Below are 6,493 nucleotides of genomic sequence, written 5' to 3'. Positions count from 1 at the left end.
ATCTTTATGGATATACTAGCGGCCCGGTGCATGACATTCATTCACAGGAGGGTGTGTCCCTCAACCCGGCCTGCACTGTCTCTAATCTGGGACCCCTTGGGGGATGTCCAACTGCCAGTTTATGAATTGAGCCTAACCCAGAAGTCACATATCCCTCTTGACATCCAGCACCACTGCCTCCTAACAGCTCACCTGCCTGCCTGCCTGATCTCCCCTAACCACTCTGCCTACTGGCCTGATCACCCCCAACTGTCCTCCCACCCCACAACTGAGCTGCCCTTCTCATCCCCACTTATCTAACAGAGAGAGGCTGATGGATATTCAGGCATCCTCCTAAAGGGCCAACACACAAATTTCCCTGTGCTCTGGCAAAGGGAGGGTGAAGTGGACTGGAGCTGTGAGGGCAGAAGCCAGGACAAGGGACTCAAGGGATACATCTCAGAAGATAGACACCCAAGACCCCTGGGAGGAGTCATTCCCTCATGCAGAGGAGGACATCTTACCCACACAGACATCTGCCTGTCTGGGAACAGGACAGTTGACACACCCTATTGGAAAAAACTTTGCTCTGAGGCCACTTAAGAGATTAAGAATGACAATTGGTCTCCAGTAGAAGCCACAGCCCCACCATGTTGAGAAAAATCTATTGCCTGAGGATGACTGCCTGCAGGGGTAATTCAAGTCAGAACCCTATAAGTGTGTAGCCAGAGGTGGTCTCTTGAGGCTTTGAGTCTTTGTCTGACCTAATTATTCAGAAACAGCCGTTAACACTGTCCTGCAGGAGAGACTGAGAGGTGTAGAGCAGTGGTTCTCAACCTGTGGGTCGCGACCCCTTTGGCGGTCGAATGACCCTTTCACAGGGCTTGCCTAAGACCATCCTGCATATCAGATATTTACATTATGATTCATACCAGTAGCAACATTACAGTTATGAAGTAGCACCGGAAATAATTTTATGGTTGGGTCACAACATGAGGAAGTGTATTTAAAGGGCCAGAAGATTAAGAACCACTGATAGAGGATCTACATAACTCATCATCACAAACTCAAACAGAAAGCCAAAATTAGGAAACAAAGAAATAACCCCAAAATGAAAGAACTAGATAATTCTCAGAAGAGAAAAATGAAGTAGAGGTAAGAAATTTATCTGATTCAGAGTTCAGAGCAATCATGGTAAAAATACTCAATAGCATGAAAAAAGATATAGTAGCTATGAAAAAAGATAGCATGAAAAAAGATATAGTAGCTATGAAAAAAGAACAGTTCTAGATTTTTAAAAAAATGACATAACACTAATAAAGAACACATTGGAAGAAATACACAGCATATTAGGGAAGCTGAGGATCGAATCAGTGAATTATTAGTCAGAGAGAAAATATCACTCAATTAGAAAAACCAGAAAAAAAAAAACACAATTGAAAAACAGGAGGACAGGTTAAAGGAACTGAGACTACCTGAAATGTAACAATATTAGAGTAGTGGGTGTTCCCAAAGAGGCAGAAAGGGAGAAAGGCATACAAAAGGTGTTTGAAGAAACAATGGCAGAACACATCCCTAACTTCTTAAAGGAAAATGTCACACACAAGAAGAACTCAAACAGGCTTATACCCAGACATGTAATAATTAAAGAGCCACAAATTAAAGAAAAAGAGATAATCATGAAGGCAGCAAGAGAAAAGAAATGTGTTTCCTTCAATAAAGTTCCAATGACAGCTGACACCTGGTTTCTCATCAGAAACTCTACAGGCCAGAAGGGAATGACATGAAGTACTTAAGGTAATGGAAAGCAAGGATCTGAGACCAAGATTACTATATCCAGTAAGGCCGTCATTCAAAATAGATGGTTAAATAAAAAGCTTCCCAGACAAAGAATGGCTAAAGAATACAACACCACAAAGACAGAATTCCAAGAAATCCTGAAGGCACTGCTGTAATGAGAAGAAGAAATGAGAGGGAATCCTAGGCATACAGAATTAAAATGGCAATAAATAAGTATCTATCAATAGTAACCCTTAATGTAAATGGACTAAATGCTCCAATCAACAGGCGTAGGGTTGCGGAATTGATTCAAAAATATGACTCAACTCTATCCTGTCAACAAGAGACCCACCTCAAAACAAAAGACTCACGCAGAATGAGAGTGAAGGGATGGAAACATTTTGCATGCAAATGGAAAAGAAAAGAAAAGCTAGAATAGAAATGAACAGTACTGACAAAATAGACTTTAAAATGAAGGCCATCACAGGAGACAACAATCCTAAACAACTCACTAGGTCAGATAGACTTAATCGACATCTTCAGAACATTTCAGCCCAAAGCTACAGAATATACATTCTACTTAAGTGTACATGGGAGATTTTCAAAGACAGACCACTTGAGACACAAACAAAGTCTCTTCAAATTAAACAAGATGGAAATCATATCAAGCATCTTCTCTGATTACAAAGGCATACTACTATATAATAAAGAGGTAATTTGCAAATTATTCCTCACGCCCTGACAAGATGGCTGCCTATGACCTGGCTGGCAGGGGGTTTAGTGAGGGACAACCAAATGACTGAACAAGCAGGCTGCATGGGGAGACCAGACTGGCGGGGGGGCGGAGGAGTTAATGAGCCACGACCAAACGACTGGACAGCAGGATATGTGGAGCAACCAGGCCAGTTGGGGCTTAGTGAGGGACAACCAAACAAGTGAACAGCAAGTTGTGTGGGGCAACCAGGCCTGTGGGGTTGCTGTGAGGGGCAACCAGGCAGACAAGGGGCACGGTAGAATGAAACCAGCCCAGTAGTGGAGCAGTTGAAGGTGCCAAGGGCAGCAGGATATGAGGCAGTAAGAGGTGACTAAACTGGCAGGGGGAGAGTTAGGGGTGACCAGTTTGGCAGGGGGGTAGTTGGGGGCGATTAACCGGCAAGGTGGGGAGCAGTGAAAGGTGATTAGGCTGGTGGAGGGGCAGTTGACAGCGACCAGGCTAGCAGGTAGGGGGCAGTTAGAGGTGACCTGGCCAACCACAGGGCAGTTAGGGAAGACCAGGCCAGCTGGTGGGGCAGTTAGGGGTGATTAGGCCAGCAAGTAGAGGCAGTGAGCGTTGATCAGGCTGTAGGTGGGGGTGGGGGTGGGGGGCAGTTAGGGGTGCCAGGCAGGCAGGCAGGCAGGCAGGTGAGCAATTAGGAGCCAGCATTCCCAGATTGGAGAGGGTATAGGCTTGTCTGAAGGGACACCACCACCCCTCATGCAATAGTTTTGTGCACCAGGCCTCTAATATTAGATATAACCTACAATAAAAATTAACAAAAATTCAAATACCTGCAGGCTAAATAGTATGTTATTAAACAATGTTTGTGTTATCAAAAACATCAAAAAAGAAATTAAAAACATCCTGGAATGAAATGACAATGAAAACACAACAATTCAAATTCAATGGTATACACTGAACGCAGTTCTGAGAGGGAAGTTCATAGCATTACAGCCACAAAAAAACAAACAAACAAATAAATAACAAACAAAAAACAATGAATAACTGGTAATAAATTATCTAACTCTACAACTTAACGAATTAGAAAGAGAGCAACAAGAAAAGCCCAGACTGAGCAGAGGGAAGGAAACAGTAAACATCACAGCAGAATTAAATAACATGGAGACCAAAAAAAAAAAAAAAATCACTACAAAATATCAATAAAACCAAGAGCTGGTTCTTTGAAAGGATAAATAAGATTGATGAACTTCTTCCAGGCTCACCAGGAAGCACAGAGAGAGGACCCAAATAAACAATCAGAAATGAAAGAGACAAAATAACAACTGACCCCAAAGAAATAAAAAGGGTTATAAAAATACTATGAACAACTCTATTCCAACAAACTGGTCAACCTAGAACAAGTGGATGTATTCCTATAAAAGTACAACCTTCTAAAACTCAATCAAGAAGAATAAAAAAATCTGAATAGACCAATAAACAGAAGGTAACTGAAGCGGTCATTGAAAAACTTCCAGGAAACAAAGGCCCTGGGCCAGACAGCTTCACGGGAGGTTTTACAAAACATTCAAACAAAACCTATCCTCCTCACAATATTCCAAAAAATTCAAGAGGAAGGAACAATTCCAAGCTATTTCTATAAGCCAGCATTACCCTATTCCCAAACAGATGTAGATACTACAAAGAAAGAGAATTACAAGCCAATGTATCTCTGATGAACATAGATTCTAAAATCCTCAACAAAATCCTAGCAAATCAGAACCAGCATTACATCAGAAAGATCATACACCATGAGCACATGGATTTATTCTGGCGAGGAAATGATGGTGCAACATCCTCAAATCAATACACATGATACATCAAATTGAGAGATAAAAATCACATAATCATATAAATTGATGAAGAAAAAGAATTTGACAAAACCCAACACACTTTTTGGTAAAAACTCTCAGCAAACTGAGAATAGAGGGATCATACCTCAACATAATAAAGCCTTATATGACAAACATACAGCCAACACCATACTCAATAGGCCAAAACAAAAATCAAGTCACCCAAGAACAGCAACAAGACAGGGATGCCCACTGTCACCACTCCTGTTTGAGTGAGTACTGGAAGTGCTACCATATCAATCAGGCTGCGTGTGGCATGACCAAAGTGAGGGATGACCAAAGGACTGGTTTGGGGCCGGGCCGGGCCAGACGACACCCATGTACAAATTCGAGCACTAGGCCTCTGGTAGAAAATAACTACCCAATAAATGGGGATTTTGTCTTTTGCAAATAATGATGCAGCATAGTGTGTAGACTACTAAATATCACTTGAAAGAAGACACTTAGGAAAAATGTCTACACAAACTACATTTTCTACTGCTTAGCACTAGGGAAACAACATTAACTATTCTTCATAAATCAAATAAATGGACTTCTGAACTCAAGAAAAATCATGAGAATAATCCAACTCTTGGCTGTCGACAAATCCTAAAAGATAAATGTAAAGTAAAAGGATCAATATGTATTGACCTCCTTCAGTGTACCATAAAACAAGTTCTTCATTTAATAAATGAATTTGGTAATGTAGCAGAATACAAAATTAACACCCAGAAATCTATGGCTTTTTGATAACACAATAAAGAATTGACAGAAAAACAAACAAACAAACAAAAACAACAATCCCATTTACAATTGCAAAAAAAAAAAAAAAATGAGGATACCAAGGAATAAACTTAACTAAATAAGTACAAGATCTGTACTCTGAAAACTACAGGACATTGAAAAAAGAGGTAGAGGAAGACATAAACAAATGAAGACTATACCATGTTCATCTATTAGTAGAATAAATCTCATTAAAATGGTCATGCTACCCAAAGCATTCTACAGATGTACTGTAATCCCCATTAAAATACCAATGACATATTTCATAGACCTAGAACAAAGTCTTCAGAAATTCATATGCAATAAAAAATAAAAAGACCTGTTATCGTCCCAGTAATCTTGAGAAAGAAGAACAATGTTGGCCTTTCACAATTGCGGATGTCAAGTTATACTACAAAGCCACTGTTCTCAAGCTCGCTGGTACTGGCACAAGAACAGACGTGTACTAGTAGACCAATGGAACAGACCTGAGAACACAGAAATAGACCTGAGCCTTTATGCCCAATTAATATTTGACAAAGGAGGCAAGAGCATACAATGGAGTCAAGACAGTCTTTTCAATACAGGATGTTGGAGAAATTGGATAGATACATGCAAAATAATGAAACTAGACCACTGCCTCACACCATAGAGGGAAATAAACGCAAAATGGATAAAGGACCTAATTGTAAGACAGAAACTGTAAAAATCTTAGAAGAATCCATAGGCAGAAAAATATGAGACATATCTCAAAGAAGCTCTTTACTAATATAACTCCTAGGGTAATGGAAAATAAGGAGAAAATAAACAAATGGGGCTACATCCAAATAAAAATCTTCTGCAGAGAAAAAGAAACCATCAACAACACACACACACACACACAAATACAAACAAACAAACCAAAACAAGAAATCCCATTGCTTGGGAGAACATATTTGCCAATGTTACATCCAATAAGGGCCTAATCTCCAAAATTTAAAGGGAACTCAGCCATCTAAAAAAAAGGAAGATAAACAATGCAATCAAAAAATGGGCATAGGACTTAAATAGATACTTTTGAAAAGTGCACATACAGAAGGCCAAGAGACATATGAAAACATGCTAAAAATCCTTAATCTTCCAAGTGATGCAAATCAAAATGACAATGAGATACCATCTCACACTGGCAAGAATGGCTATCATCAACAAATCAACAAACCACAAGGGCTGAGGAGGATGTGGAATAAAAGGAACCCTCTTGCACTGCTCGTAGGAATGCAGTCTGGTAAAGCCACTGTGGAGAACAGTATGGAGTTTCCTCAAAAAATTAAAAGGGAACTGCCATTTGATCCAGTACTCCCACTACTAGGGATCTTTCCCAAGAAATTAGAAACACCAATCAGAAAGG

This window comes from Myotis yumanensis, unplaced genomic scaffold (assembly GCF_028538775.1).
Source record: "Myotis yumanensis isolate MYYU_CA2020_CCGP unplaced genomic scaffold, mMyoYum1.0.hap1 SCAF_33, whole genome shotgun sequence".
Taxonomy (NCBI): Eukaryota; Metazoa; Chordata; class Mammalia; order Chiroptera; family Vespertilionidae; genus Myotis; species Myotis yumanensis.
The sequence above is the reverse complement of the archived record's forward strand: the minus strand, read 5'-3'. Positions refer to the sequence as shown.